Genomic DNA, 17015 nt, shown 5'->3' on the forward strand with positions numbered 1-17015 from the left:
AGTTGCACCCTCTGCTAAAAGAAATCACATTCAAAATCTAACAAGACCACAGCAGTACAAACAGAATAATCTTCAAGACAATCTAAAGCTGTATAGATATCCAGATAAATGTCCTGGGAACACTCTGAAGGCATACTTGCAGCTGTAAAAGGAGTGAGGACAAGAAACAAGGGACAAATTGAAGCCCAAAAGGTTCAGACTGGATATAAGAAAATACTTTTTCCCCATGGGAACAGTCCAGCAGTGCCCAGAGAGGCTCTGCAGTCCTTATCTTTGATGGTTTCTTCCCCTGGCTATTCAAGACCAGAACTAAGCTGAATAAAGTCTTGAGCAACCTAGTCAGACCTCAAGCTGACCCTGCTTTGACCACAAGGCTGGACTACAGACCTTCCAAGATCCCTTCCAACCTCAACTGTCCTGTGAAAGCAACAAGAAGTCTACAGAGCTCTTTTCTGATCTTTCATCTACACAAGTCTTAGGTGCCAACGTTTTCCAAATACAGTTTGTAGGTTGACAGTGCCCTTACAAAGCTACCATCACTGGGGAGGGCCCTCAGAAAAGCTCAAGCAGCTTATTAATTTGAAGAGACTTCCAGACTGCTCACTTCAACACAGGCATGTTGATTCACTGCCAGCTTTGCCCAGGTGCTCAATCCCAAGCACCTGCATCAGCTTAGTCACAGGGTGAGTAGCCACTTCCCAAGTTACTTTCTTCACCAGTGAAAACATCTCTAGCGGTGTATCACAATGGGGGATTTTTTTTTTTCCTTTGTTTTTACAGAAGAGAACCTTCCCCCATATTAACTGGAAGGGAATCATCAAACATCTGCCTGCGCTTCTGGGAGAGCTGTGGGACAGCCCCAAAGGACTGCCAGATCTGTTCAGCATCCTCATTTGCACAATGGGCAGGTTGCCAGGCTGAGTTAAAACAATACCTGAGGCTTATTTTATATTCCCAGCTGGGCCAGCTAGCTGGGATTTAAAACACTGGGTTTGGGTGTGAGGGCGGCATGCATCAACAAGGCTCTAAAGGACCTCTCTTCTAATGCAAGGTCAGCTCAAAAAAATAATATCACAGTGGCTCCCCCAAGCACAAAGCCCAACAAAAAGCCCAAAGTCTCATTGCTTACACATCTCCAGTTAGGTAACACCAGTGGACCACCTGTTTCTGGAAGGACATACTGGGAGGGCGCATCTCTGGCCTTTATGACTGCAGTACCTGGCACCACCAACCAGCAGCTCCTAAGCTTTCCTCCTCTGCTCCAGCGGCGTGCTCACAAAGCACACTGTCCTTTGCTACAGCAGCAGGGGTCTTTGCCTCTCGGAACTGACAATGGTCTGTAATACAGCCGCCTCAGGCGCCTGTGTGAATTTGGGCAGCGCAACACACCATCCTGCTGGGAACCTGACCAGGCCAAATATTTTATTACTAGTCCCTCTGTTACTTCTTGTAAGTTTAGGCTGCCCTAAAACACAGAAAAAAAAAAAAAATGTAATGTGCACCTATTAGCCCATCTCTGATAAATTCACTTCCAATAAGCAACAAAGCTATGTTCAGAACAGTAAGCCACACTCATTAAAGTGAGTAATGCTTATATAAATACTCTATTGTCTTGCTGTAGAAGTAATGATTTTTGAAAATTTAAACTGTCCATGTAAAGCCTTTTAGTTGATTGAGACAAGTTAAGACAGCATTAAGTAAGATTTCATCACAAGACTTCACCATATCAAAATAAAACCAGAAGTACACTTAAAGAAAAATCTCAATTCTTAAACTTCAAAGGAAAATATCCTATCTAAAGCCTCCAAGGCTGAGTAAGGTTTTCTAACGCGTCGCAGCAAAGAACCAAAAGTAACCAAGTATAACTTAAGAGTCTCAAAAAAACCCCAAACACACCTGTATTTATTGTACGTAGGTACATGTTTCACAACATGAAGTTAAAGCCAGAATAGAACTACAGTGAAGTTAAAATGCTTATTCAACTGTTTAAATGCTGTATTAATATCTGTTAATTTCAAGTTTATACAGAAAACTAACTGGCTAATTAAAATACCTCAATGCAACATATGCATATTTTGACAAAACTGGAGCAGCACAGGAAAAAAAACCAGGAATGTTTCTCTTGTTCTCCTTAAAGACAGTCAGAAAATGACGTTGCCACTGAGACATGGAAAGATACAATATGGAGACAAAGTTTGACAAACTATTAGTCCCAGTAGCCACTGATAAGATCCCTAAGAAAGAAAGAAAAAAAAAGCACAGCTCTATGCCTTCTCCACATAAAGGACAAGAATTCTTATTTTGGTGTTAAAGGTTTGTTTCTCTGATATCTTATATTCTGTTCACTAAAGAACTTGCACAGAGGAAAGTTGTGTAAGAGTCAAACATGTTCAGAACACATAAATCACAGAAGTCTACCCAATAAACAAAGATTACACCATCACACCCTCTGCACATGGATTTGTGAAGAATAAACTAGCTGCTTTATTCCAAGATTCAGTGGTACACTGCTGCTGCATGGCAGAGGAGTTCCGGGCCCCCAAAACAGCACACAGGGAGCACACACATATTTTGTAGGAACAGTAAACTGCCTGCTGCAGAACCAGCACTTGATTTTCTGGAGCTTATTCTCAGCTATTAATATTTGTATATTTACTTTTTATTTACATATTTACCAGATCTATTTACTTTCTTCCAATGTCACAAAGCTCCTTCAAGCAAGAAAAATAGCAAGAGCAGAGGATAAAAGTGCCTATAAAATGGCTTTATATTTAATTCAATTCTTGTTCTTATTCATGATCAGTAATAATTATTCCTAGCAAACGTGAGAGACTTTCCAAAGCACATACCACAGACAGACTTGCAAATTAATTCACGTATTTTGTAAAATTGTTTCTTCATTAAGTGGTAGCATTCCCCAAATATACAGTTTACTACAACATCTGGATCCTTTCATCATCCCATTACTCCCTTTGCTAATCTTGAAATATCCTTATAACAGGAAAACATTTTCAAAACATGCTGTGGCATGTTCAAGCCCAAAGCTTGCCACTGCAATTCAGTTATTTGAAATTTACACTACCTCTTGTTTCCACCATCAAATGTACCAGCATGTCCAGCTTACTTTAAAATTTCCCCAACGCTCTTGCTTAGCATTCCCATTGCAACACAAATTACTGATGCTCTTAAAAAAAAAAGAACAAAAGACACCTCAAACCCCACAACATTTGGCTTATTTTAAATATGCTCTCCTCAAAATCATCTCTCCCCTGGTCAACCATTGGTGGTTCTTACATTGCATAGTAGCTATGACCCCTTCATTTGAGGTGGCACGATCAAAGGAGCCCTGGCCAGACTTGGAAAAACATTTCCACTGAGAATGGACATACTGCCTGTCAAAAGGTTATTCCCACTGCGTACTGGGAGCAGCTCATATTACTCCAGTGTAACATGAAAGTGCAAAATCTAGCCGTAGTAATCCACATACATGTTTTTCTTTCCAAAAGGGCATATGGGAGACACTGACTAGAACAGAAGATCTGTATTATCATTTGAAGGGAGGGGATGGACGAATGAGAGAAAGCTTCCCTAATCAGTCCAGCTGTAGGAATCAGCCTCTTGAAAAAAACACTTTAAAAATTCTGCCTCTTACCATAGCAATTACTTCAGTTCCTTTCCTCCCCTTCAGTTAAAAATTTTTATATGCAAATATGCATCTACATGTAAATAATGACACACATACACACGATCAGACTTTACACTCCTCGGAAGACAAAATAACTTTGGAGGCGTAAATCTTAATGTCAATGACAGGAAGGCTTTGGTGAACCATTACCATAAATCTGACAAACGCTAATTTGATGGGTGGCTGTATCTGTCTGCTGCAAGACCAGTCTAGACAGTCTATTGAGAAATCCTAAAACACAACTGTTTGTTCCCTGTAACACCATCTGGATATGGCAATAAGAGCCGACCCAGTGCCATTCACACATGGATCAAAGCGCATGCTAATGCCATCATGAAGTCATACACATAAAAAATTCAATCTGAGAACTCTATGCAATTTTCCTAAGTCCTCAGTGAAGAAACCTCAGACTTAGCGCAACTCAAGCTAAGTGCATGAAGAGGCGGAGAGGGTGGAAAAAAGAAGAGAATATTTAATGAGCTTGGCCTTCCCGAGGAATGTTAGGCCACCCATTGTATTGGAAAAGGCTCATGTCACACTTCAGTCATGGCACCCATCAGGGTGCCCCTTTACAAAAATTGATCCGGAGGTTTTTGTAATTACCTGTTTCAAACAGAAAGAGTACCCAGAAATACGAGAAGGCTTCTGAGGTGTAAATCTTGCATTTTCTTATTTACAACAGAGCTGGCAGAATTTGCAATATTGCAAACAATATTGAAAACCCCTTTCTCATTAAACTGCACCATGGCACTAGATCAAAGCACCAAGGGCCCCCTATTGAACTTCTCTAAATATTACAAACATAAGAGCAAGTCTAGCTATGCAGAAACTAAAAGTAAAGCCAATTTTTTTTCTGCCTCCAGAAAACAAAACATGGCTTCCCTGATACAGCTTAAAAAGGTACAAGAAGTACTATATAACCATCCTGCAAACTTTAAATTGACAAAGTTTTGTCCACTCAAAAAACCCCCAAAATTAAAAAAAAAAATAAAAATCAAAGATTACTGGGGTTTTTTTCTGCATAGCTCACTTCCAACAGTTTCTGGGTTGCTTTTTAAACTACTGCCCTTTAAGAGGTCTTGTAATTTTTTTTTAATGTAATGCATCAAATTCAACAACCTGCACAAGATGTTTAGCTTTGTCATAAAATCCACCAATTTTTTTTTCTTTGAAGTATCCACTAATAATAAGCTTCCAGTAATTACATTGTTCCCAGCCTTTTGACCATTGAGACTTTATTTCCCATTTAACTGTTTTCTTTCTATGATGTGTTTACAACAAGCAATCTTTAGTCTCTAAAAATTATACTATGAAGCCAGTCTGCTGATACTGAAGATGTATCATGACAGAAGGCAAAGGCAGGTTTTAACAACCATTTTGATACACGCTCCATCTTTAAAAATTCATATCCTATCATTTAAGTCTTTGTCTCTAACCTTTTGAAAGCAATCTAAATACTCATATGGTGGTATTTCATGTAGAAAACATTTGGGCATGACCGCAATCCTAGTTCCTTAAATACTTTTATTTGTAAATTAAAAAATGACAAGTGGCAAAATTTATTTCTGCCATCATGAGCAGTTCAAGGTAAGTTAACTAACTACTGAAACTGCATTTTAAACTTTTATAGTCTGATGTTAACAATTTCCTTATTCTCTAAAAACAGAATTAGCATGTTAACAAGAATGGCCTGTCATAAAATTCTGTATCCCTAATATAATGTTTCATAAAATCACTATAGAAAAATAAACTCCTTAGCTCCTTTACACAACCTGCAAAAATCTCTTAAATATGCACACCAACACACCAAAATAACTGGAACTAAACTTCCAAACACAAACAACGTAAAAACCTCTCAGTCTAACAGGAAAAAATATATACTTGTAAAAGCACAGTTATGAAGTTACAACAGCTATGCTATGGTGCATCACTGAAATTTAACTATAAAAAAAAAGTACACCCTACAGTCCTCATGACCTTCTAATTCACAATTTACAACTGTCTTAAAATTTAAATATCTAGGTTCTGTATATGGTTTTCAAAAAAAACCTCAGAAGAGAAACAAGTTCAGACTGTCACAGAGATAAAATATTCTGAGGAACTTCCTGCTAACATGCCGTTAGAAGGGCCAATTCTAATAACGTTCTTCTAGTGAAATAGATTAAATACATCTTTTTTCCTATCTTAACATTCCAACAAAAAAAAAAGGGGGGAGGAGAGGGGGAATAGTGAAAGACTATTTTTGCAATCAGATTACTCTTTAGGACAAAAAAAGGTGATCAAGTAGCCCTTCTAATTCAAAGTGTGCTCATGGATAAACGGAAAAAAATCTCCACAAAGATTTCCGGTACTAGAAAAGCCATGAGAGATTGGCCCTGACTTAAGACTCAAAAGACTGATAAACTATGAATCATCAAGTTTTCAGACTGTAGAGATATTTCAATATAGGGAAGTGGGAGATTTACAGGAATCAACTGTGCATCACGAACCAACAGTTATTTCTGCAGAAACCAAGTAATTCCCCTTGAGGAAAAAAGTTAGGAGCATACGCATCGTAGTGACTTCCCGTTACATTTGCAGTGGCATTAAATGGCATCATCCTAGCATTAGGCTCTTTTATGTCTGAATCATGAACAGATAACCAAAGAATATACATGCACTTAGTATCTATTCATAAATACCTATAACCTCCTGTTCCCTCCAAATCTCTACATGACTAATTGCCTTCAGAGAACTAACCTAATTCTACACAGAACAATATTTAACCTAACTATTAATGTTTCAGCAGCAGGCATGTAGTGAAGGGCACGTTGCAATGGATCTAAAATTTCTGCTAACGCCCCTTCAAGCGCTGCAACAGGACAGCACTGCCATCTACTGTTCACTGCCCTAGCAGAAGTCTTTCACACACCTCCTCCAAAAAGGATCCTCTGCCTTAAAAACATCACCTCTTCTAAGCACCAGACAGAGCAGAATCAAGCAGAATCCCTTGAGAAGCCAGTCTCGGGGAAGACACCGGCACCAGTAAACTCCTCTAGTAATTCTATAATTCTACACAGCGTAAAATAGAAGTCCAAGGTTCTTTTAATTCAGTGTCTAAGAAGCGCAGCACGGTGCAGGGAGTACTGCAGCTGCTCCCAGGGGCGGCAGTGGCACAGGGGTCACCGGGCAGCTGTGCAGTGCCCTCTTTGTTTTCCCACCAACACAGCTGTATGTCCCGTCCCGTCCCCCGTGAACACTGACATGGTCCCTTTTGCCACCTTTCGGTGCTTTTCAGAGTACAGACATAAATAAATCTACTCATACCCCGAGAAGCTATCAATTTTCACACACAGACAAACATTACAAGGCTACACAAATTATATACCCAGTGCTGTAAGCACAACAATCATTAATTTTTCAAATTTTAGTATCATATTTTATTTCTATCAAATGCTATCGACTCAAATAATTTAAAATAAAGGTTGCAGATAAACTATGCACTAGCTAATAAGATATTTCATTCAGCTGCTTAAAAGAGTTGCCAGGAAGTTAACTGATATGCTCGATTCATTTCAATCACAATCTTGATATGATTAATTTAGTAAAAAAGAAGCACAAGGATTTATTTGTGCCACTGACTTGCTCACTGAAAAAGTTTGTCTGGTAGGTTTTAAGGGTAACACTTGAGAATTCCATTCCAAAATTGCTCTTCCAATTAACAACAAATGTGGATCCCCTAGAAACTGACACACAAAATCTACAGAAAAGAGATTATAGATTTCATTAATGGAACACATCTCACACGGCACCATCATAACGAAGAAACTACTGAAACTTAACCTAGAAATACACTGAAGACAAATTGAACGAATCCATTATAAAAAACAAAGCAGTTATCACTGTTTTGCAGGGTACAAATAGCCATGTAATCACTTCAATCATAAGGCAAGTGCCATGTAATTACAGTACATAGTTATTCATGTCTCACAGATTACAATGGCAACAAAAGCAGGTTACTTCTTACCATATTTAGTAATTAGGAGTTGATGGTGACTGTGGCAGATGTTGACGCTAACTTTAAAAAGGTAAGAATAATTGTGAAATCTATAATTACAATATTATGAAATGGCATTCAGAGGGTTTGGGTTTGCTGTTGTTTTGTGGTGGTTTGGGGTTTTGCTTGGATTTGCTAGACAGATTCTATGAGAATGTGAATGACCTTTCAAAAACCACAGATGCAGTCTGCACCTAGAGATCTACAGACATGTTACAGGTATGGTGTTCCTGGAACGACTTAAACAAAACAATCCATTATCAAAACATAACCAAGACATCAACCTTTAATTTTGCATTGTTTCACAGAGCTAAAGACACCCCAAAGATTTTGCCCTCTAGCCTTAATCTATTTTTGCTGTGTAGCTTCTCTTGCATATTTCTTTCACAGATATGTTAAGATATAAAAAGCTCTCCCAGAAGACCTCTGCAGTCACTCTACCCCTCTTTTTTTGCTGAACAGTTCTTCAGAGAATGTTCAAATATTCTTGTTCTGTAGAACCCAAAAGTCACAGCCTTTTATTTTCTATCCCTGGTAGACAAAATCAGATGAACTGGAAAGCTAAAAAGACTCAATTTTCATATAGTTCTGATAGAACACGCTGACCACATTAATAATTCTCTCTCTCTCCAACAGATCTGGGAAAAGATTTTGATTTGCAATTTGCTAGACTATCCAATTCAACCTGGAGAATCCATTGGGAACACAAATTTCAGATGGCAGGTGTGATATATACAATTTTTTTTTTCTTACAAGCTCCATCCCCTTTTTTTACTTGAAGTCACCAGTGAACAAGAGATGAAGGCAAAGACTATCCATAAACCACCACTTTTTAAATCTTTATTTTAGAAAAGCAAAATTTGGGAAGTGAAATCCAGGTGATGCTTCTCTTGGCAGCCCCCCCTTTTATAGCTGAAGAAAGGTGATTGGCTTGGTGCCTACCAAAAGTCACCTATGAATCAGAAGCATAAGAATAATTACTTTTTACAGCCAGTAAAAGGAAACAGGCACCCACAAAAGCAAGACTCTACTCATTCTAAAATGAATGTGTAAGGTCATAGGTCTACTTCGTCTATGTCTAGATTTAGGAGAAAAAAATCCCACCTGTAGTAAAGGAATAGTTATCAGCAGGATGCTCATACTGAAAATGAATTAGGCTATTTCATTTTTCCTAGGCAGAAGATTCTAATTCATCTGTGGCACCGTAATTAAAATCTTCTCTCCTCATTAACAGGGTATCAGTTGTCCTTTCAAGACCAGATGATTTCTGGCTGGGAATTAATACTGAAAGCAAATTATACAAGTTGCAAAGGAACTGAAAGAGAAATGGGCAGCTAGAATGGTTAAACAGTTTTTAGTGTCCTCTTCTGGCAATAAAAAAAAAAATAATCCATTATTAGATGGAAATTGTCGGATTGCTGACAGTAACAGAAAAAAAATTAGAATTTTAATATACACATCTCTCTGAGAAAAAGCAAACATGATGATGATGATGATGATGATGATGAAATAGTTTCCATTCCAACAGTACTTCAAGAAGATGTTAAACAGCAGCTATTAATTGGACACTTCTACATCAGCCAAGCTGAATAACTTGGATACAAGCATGTTCAAAGAGATGGCATAGGTACTGGCTGGACTAGTAATGCTTATGGTCATTAAAGTTTGAAAAACTGGAACTGGAGAAGTTCACAAGAACAGAGAGAACAGAAGTGCTATGTCAATATTTACAAAAGACATATTTGGCCTAAATACAGGCCTGTCAGACTGAAGCAGAATTTGTAAAGAAAAATAATTTTTATGTAGTGAAACAGCTGATGAGAGATTTGATTATGAACAATTAAATTAAATTACACAATGAATGCCAATCAACAGGTCTATAGGCAACAGACTTACTGGTTTTAAACTGGGTTTTAAAAAGTATGTCCTTATGTAACAGTCTCTGGAATATGCTCAGTTTGGCACTGTAGGACATTTTGCTTAATCCATTAGAACAATCCAATATCAACAAAGCACTTTTAAAATTGTATAAATTTATTTGATTTATGGGTTCCAGGACATACCTGTAAACAAGCAGCTTTCATCGACTGATGCATTTCTAGTGTGATCCCATGGGACCTGCCCATGCTGTCTTACATTTAACAGCACCCATCCCAAAGAAGCTCAAGATCATCAACAACAGAGAAAGAATACTGATAAATAATTAAAAAGACAGCTTGCTGATACATTACTATGTGTCCAGTAGCACAGCAACATAATTTGGAATAGGTGCTCCTTGAAAAACACAACAGACAATAAAATAATCCTGTTTCAAGCAACTGGATGTGCACTGGGTTTCTTGGAGAGGTCACAGAAAGCAAATCACAGGCCACGTTGACTATTCTGAGCAGAAGTAATGGTAGGTATAACAAGAAACTCAAGAGTATGCACATTTGCATCTAGAAACAAAAAAGAACAGTATTTTCTGCCCTGGAAAATAGTGCCTCTGAAAATGCTTCTGGGCTAAATAGCTAAAGTAGCTAAATTTTCACAGGGCATCTGTAAGGATCAGTTACAGCCTCAAAGGACTAACGTCTGCTTTGGAGATTAGGGAATTACCAAACTGGAAAAGAAAGGTTTTGTGATGTCTGTAGTTGACATAGGAATAATTCCCATTGCACTGCTGTTGTCTGTCCTGATGTCCCCAAAGAAGAGTGTTCAAATACGCAGAAGAATAGAATCAAAGAGGTCAGGGAAGAGTCATTAGAATGAGTGAAAGATTCAAAAAAGTTCCGTGGTAACTCAGGGCTTGAGGAACTCGTAATATTTGCCTTATAAAAAAAAAAAAAAGGACTAAGAAAATCTTCCTTAAAACATGCAGAGGAAGATCAAAAATGCAACAGGCATTATTAAAGGAGAGGCAGTTACAACTAGGACATCTTGCTCAGACTGTAGTGAATTTTCTACTACTGGAAATATTCACATCATAATTAGGTAAACCGACCATCATCCCAAAAAGTTGTTTTAATTTAGAGGATCTCTGTAGACTTCATCATCACTAAAGACAAGGTAATCAAAACAATACCTTCTGGATTTACATCTATTGATTTACACTGGACAAACAACAACCACGGCTTTACTGTAACAGAGAAGTCAGTGGATGTCCTCGAGATGTGTATTTCCATGCTTGGTTCCACAAGTGCCACCACGTGCCGTGCAACATCTCACAGGGCTAGCAGAAGCCTGTATTATGCAGGAGCATCCCAGACATGCAGACCAACTTACATTCAGAGAAATAACTCTAACAGGGACAATACAGAGTTCACTACGCTGCAACTGCTAGAGGCTGAATTTGGCTATTGCGCTTACAGCAGTTCAGACAGAGCAAACAGTTCCCCATTTATAACACAGCAGCCCGATCTTTTCAATGTTGAGAGAGAAATACCTCTTCCAGGACGCTGGTGCTTGTCAGGCCCAAGAAGAAAAGCAAACCTTTCTACGGAGGTGATGCGATCTCCTCTGGGACAGAGCAGCAGAAGCAGCTTCCTGCTTACCTGGCCTGTCACAGGGACTGCAAAACATGCAGAAGCAGAAACCACTTCTGCAAGAGGAAGAAGAAAAGAAAGGAGGCAGAGCAGGAGAGGAACACCCTTTTGTTATTTTCCTTTCTCCTCCCTGCTCCAGCAACGATGCCAGCAGCAGGAGCTGGTTAAGGAAAGGCAGAGACGTGCAGATGTTTACACGAGATGGTTGCTACTCCAGCTACCACTGAGAGGCCACAGCACATTCCTTTGTCCCTGAGGCTGAACACAGGCAAGGAAGCATTTTGCTTGTCTGCTCCCATGTGTCAAACAGAGTAAGCCTGGAGGATAGAAAACGGCTGCCTACCAAAAGATGGACCATATTGACTTCAGCATACTTCATCTGGCTGTCCACTTCAGAAAGGTTATTGTAAATATTAAATTCTTGTTACATGTTTGGTGCATCTCCCCAGATTCCATAGAAAATGCATCCTGTGCATTTCTGTGGAAGGAATTCAGCTATACTTGCAGACATCACTCCAGACGACTTCAGATCCAAGAGGTAAAATGTGCTGTTTGCCTTTTAACGTCAAATAGTGAAAGGTTCTCCAGGCTAACTGATGCTGCTGGTCACATGTATGCAATACCTATGATTTTAATACAAGTGCCCAACACTGACTGGTATGAACTGTTCTGGGGGTGCTCAGAAAGGCACAGAACCCAGCAGTATTTTAGTCAGTGGAGCAAGCAGAACCAGCTTCTAACACAGTGGGAGTAGACAGTTTGTCTTAAACAGGAACAGCTTTCGTCTCCTCCATTTTGAGAAGAGAATAAACGCTAAATTTTTTATTTAGATCTAAAAATATTCTCTGTGAATGCAAACAGGTCTGCAAAGTCTGCACTAATTCAGGAATTGAAACAGTGTCTGTAGATGACCATTCCCAGGTAGCAGTTTAGACAGCTTTTATTCAAACCAATGCAGTAGAGAAAATTTGCCTTGAGTGCGGTAAGCTTGAAAGGAAGGATGGTAACCAAATTGTCATTCAGAAATAAAACAAGATCAGGTCCTGCTGAAACCACACTTCCTTTTCCCAGCTGGAAACTTATTATAGGGAAACCTCGTGACTGAGAAAACATTTCAGAGAAGAGTGTGTATACATGCCCACACTGGAACAGATTACCAGTTGTTAGGCTAGTGAAGGCAAGTGTATTTCTCTGAAGCATCCCTTCTCCTCTCAGGAGATAAATCTTATGCAAACGATACTTGCTAACAACGAAAACATAAGATGTCAACAGCTTGCTAGTTTGTTATGCTATTTAATACGAAGTTTGTACCAAGCACAGTGTGGGAAATAAAAAAAAAAAATTTCTGAAAAACTCAGACATTTGTAATGTCATTCAGGTCAAAATCAGAAAAGTTTAGTTAGAAAACCCTGGAATGATTCTGAACTACAGGAAGCCTTTAAGAGTCTTGGAGAAGTTCTTGTGAGCCAAACAAAAGAGAGTCTTAAATGTGAGATAAATCTGAGGTGAAACTGAGCCAACATGGATAAAAACAAAACAAAACAAAAAAACCCAGAAACATACTCTACCTGGCAATAAGCTCTTAGCAAGCTACAACACAAACATCAGTCCCCTCCATGTAGCAAAATGAAAAAGATGGGGTTAAATGGACAATACAGTATTCTAAGAAAATTATCCCCTAAAAATTCAGTTTACATTTAATAACTTATATGTAAAAAATTCCATAAACCACACTTCAATAACAAAGCTTAAATGTGTTACCTGACGCAATTTATCATCAAGCTGAAATCAAGTTATCATATCTGAGATAGCAGTTTTCAGATAGAACATGTATGCTCCTACCTTGCACAGTTTTATTTCACTATTTAGGGATTATTTAGTACACATTAATGCCACAGAACATTCGTCAGCTCCCACATGTAGCAAAAAATTCCTATCTGGAGTATGGCCTTTCTCACTTACTAATCCGAAAAGACCAAGACTAATTCATCATGTGGAAAAACCCAAACAGTAATGCCCAGAAGTACAATAAAGGACATCTGAGAACAAAGTTTGGCACATATTCCTTACAAAATTTGTGCCTTGATGACTGATGATACAGGTCTCCTAGACACAACAGCCCAGTTCAAGACAAGGCTCCTCCTTTGAGCATGAAATCAAAATGAAAGAAAAAACTTATTAAAATTTCTCAGCAATTTATACTGAACCAAGTGATGCAAAGTTGGCACTGGAATGCTGCCTTGGTTAACATCCCAATTTGGACCAGAGAGATGCTTCTAATGGTCTAATATCAACAGCGCATCAACTTCACATGAACAAGGAAAAAGCCTTTAACATGCAGGCAAGACTTATTTGGAAAATGCCAGAAGTACAAGAGCATTCATGGAAGTTTCAAGAAGATTGACACATTTTCATACAAGAATAACAGTACAGTTTTAAAAGAATCTTCTGAATATTGAATAGAAACTTATAAGGAACCGCCTCTGTTGTTACAAGTTATAGCAGTTAAATAATAGCAGTTAAATAAATGTTATCAGAAAAACACGGGGCGAGGATGGATATAGAAGAGACTACTGAGTCAGCCAACAAGGTATGAAAGAACATAAAGATCTGAAACATCACAAACCTGTAAGTGAAGTGAGGCAAAACCATGTCTTCCCTTTTGCTAGCACTACAGCTCAGATAAGCAATACAGGAATCATGTGCAGAAAAAGAACTCTATTAACAAAAGTGATCAGTTTTCTGGGCTTAAATCTTTCGATCAATGTAGCTCCAGTACCAGAAACTTCACTGAGTTACAGTATTCCACCTTCGACATTTTACTTTTCCTCTGTTTCTTGGAAATCAGCAACTAAAAGGAGCTAGAAGAAACAAACGATAAAGCAACAACTGGGAACAACCCAGAAGATCTACAAAGTACTAAGAAACAAGGCTTGTGGAAATGCAACTCAATACTGGTAAATCAAGTCTTCACGCAGCAGCTGAATGAATTCTGAGGCCTCCACTGGAGATAATTTTAAAATCTCTCAGAGTAAGTCTCAAGACTTCACTATTCCCTTTCATACAAACTGAAGGATTTTAATTAATATTTTTCAATCCATTGTTCATTAGGGACAGGATAAATATGAACAGAATACCCTAGATGCCCTTCCTTTATATTAGCTGTCCTTTCACTGTTTTCTGCAAAACCCAAGAACTAGGCTCACCATGCACTACCTTCTACAAATCTTGAGAATACTAATCCAAACTTCAGTGCCATGTTGCAAATAATCTGAAAGCTGGATTTACAACACTGCTACAAACAAACACGCTGTGTTGGTTCATCAAATGATCTAACAGATGCTCTATGGAGCATTTACACTGAAAGTAAAAATTGAGGACCTTCTCCTTCATGGTACAAAACAAGAGCATGCATGGAGTGGATAAACAAAAGATTTCATGAGACGACTAGCAGCTCACCACTGCCAAAAGGGTTGGGTCACCTTTTTCTGTGTCCCTTCCCAGCTGCATATTCCTGCCCCTTACATGCCACTAGCCCTTGATACTAACCTGATCCCTCATATGAGAGTTCAGTGAACTGTCAGAAAACTAATATAAGGATGAAAAAACCAAGCCAGTTTGCTAAACTGGCAGAAAATTAAACAGCTCCTGGAAAGTACAACCACTACGTATGCACACTTTATCCCCCATGCCAAACAAAGGGAAAGGGGGGTCATAAACCTCAGAGCAAGGCCAACTTGTTCTGGCAGCTCAGTTGTCCCATGAAGCCTCATTCTAACCATTCCCTCATTTTACAGGTTTGAACATTTATCTAGAAAAGAATCTGAAAATATCACGTGACAGCTACCTGTAACATTATGAAATAGGCAGGTATTCCAGTGCATCAGCAATGTTTCCAGGCTCTAGATCAGAACTGCCTAGGTGCTTTTTCTAATTCTCATTCCCTGAGTCGGAAAACTTACTCACCGTTGAACAATGAAGTGATAACTAAGGAGTTAAGTACTCTTGTTTCTCATTTGTTCTTTCTTTTTTTTTAGATAAAACCCATTCTCTTTCTCATTTGGAGCCACTGCTGGATTTCAGTGCTGGCCTAACTTGTTTGGTTGCATCCCGAGGTCTCCTCTAGGCTTTGTTTGTTCTCAAATATATCTGGAATCTTTCTTCTCTGTAGTCCTTGGCACTCATCAGTACTGCATCTTCACGAGCTTTGCAATGCAAGACCTAAGGTGAGACAATTCAGAATCTGCCCCCTCTGAGAACACAACTGTCTAACCAAAGGGGATTTACATTGGTTCTCTTTTCAAACCAGACAAATCTGTCTTCCTGGCATGTGTTTTTTCCACAGTGCCTAATAGCTTACTCAAGATAATGGAAATGGCAGAAAGGCAAACTGAGAAGTAAAGGTGTCATAGCCAACTTCTCCTCACCTCAAAAATCCTGCACTTATTTCAAGGAACTACTTATGCAAAAACAACCTTGCCTTGAAAAGTCACAGTGACAAGTTTGCTCTTTCTCTTCTATAAATACTCTAGAATTGGAATACAAAAGATGGATAAGGTTCATTCTCCAAGGAAAATTGCACAATGATCAATGATGAAGTTGTGAAAACATAAGAAGCATCAACTGTTTCAGTAAGCTAAAAAATGTGGCTACTTCAAGACAAATAAAAAAGGGGCATCTGTCCCCCCCCAAAATATAATCAGGCAGCAAAACCCCACTGTTATAAGATGGTACAGAATCCAGTAACTGTCAAGAATCAAAGAGATTCCAGCTATTTACACAGCAGCACACACACTTGGAGAGCTGCAATGCTAGGAAAACAACAGACAAATTTTAAGAAAAACAAAATGTTTAAAACCAACCTTTAATTAGGCATTGCATAAAATCCTCATAAACATGCAGATTATTCCACGTGTTTACTGTGGGAGTTTTGGGGTTTTTTAACTAAATTTGGCGGCTATGCTCCCAGCTGGATCACAGGTCAAAGTATGACAGTTTTTATGTTCTTGTCTCCCACACAAATGCTACAGGGAGTAAAAGCTCTACTATGCCTTACACAATGCCACAGGCAGAATACTTCTATAAATATCAAATACACAAAACCCAAAACACAACAAAACTAAGGGAAACCATACAGAGGTTAACAGCTCTACAGATTTACAAGGTAACTGCAAACAAACAGATCATTGCAGACCCTCCCTACCATTTGTCTTCCTCCCTTTTCTCCCCAGTTTAGGCAAGGAGGAAGGCTGCTGTGGGTTGTCACCCTCCCTGCAGAGCAGCAGCACTGCAGAAGGTGGTTCTCTCTTGGCTTCCCACGGGGCAAAAGCCTAGGAATGTTGTGGGTCACAGGTAGAAAGGTTGCTACCACCATGTCTCTCAGATGCCAGGCTGAGGTGCCCACACACCCAAAACTTCCACCGTGCAGAGAGTGCCTAGTTTCCATGAGGTGCTACACTGAACCATTTCACACACCCCAAGGGAACTGCTCCAACCTTTCATTTCCTTCGGCACTGACTGCAACTGACAAGCTGTCCCCAGCCTCACAGGCTCCCTGCACCCTTCCACACAGTTTCTAGCCACCCTTGTCCTCCTTCACTTACAGATGCTCTTCCTTCCAAGCTTTATTCCCTGCACAGTTCACCTTCCTGTACCTCAACCACACAGTGTCCCAGTAATTGCTCTAGATGCTCACAAGTCACCTGACTATCAGGCTGCCCTGTATTGTACTGAAGGCACAGTAACACTAGGAAAAGCAGTGGGGAAAGGC

The 17015-nt window shown here is 39.1% G+C and overlaps 1 protein-coding gene across 3 annotated transcripts in view; it reads right to left on the reverse strand.

The window, feature by feature from the left end:
* Window positions 1–17015, reverse strand: part of ARL15 (ADP ribosylation factor like GTPase 15) — a 228381-nt gene that overhangs the window by 164929 nt on the left and 46437 nt on the right. The window lies entirely within an intron of this gene.

The sequence above is a fragment of the Phalacrocorax carbo genome, chromosome Z (assembly GCF_963921805.1).
Source record: "Phalacrocorax carbo chromosome Z, bPhaCar2.1, whole genome shotgun sequence".
Classification (NCBI taxonomy): Eukaryota; Metazoa; Chordata; class Aves; order Suliformes; family Phalacrocoracidae; genus Phalacrocorax; species Phalacrocorax carbo.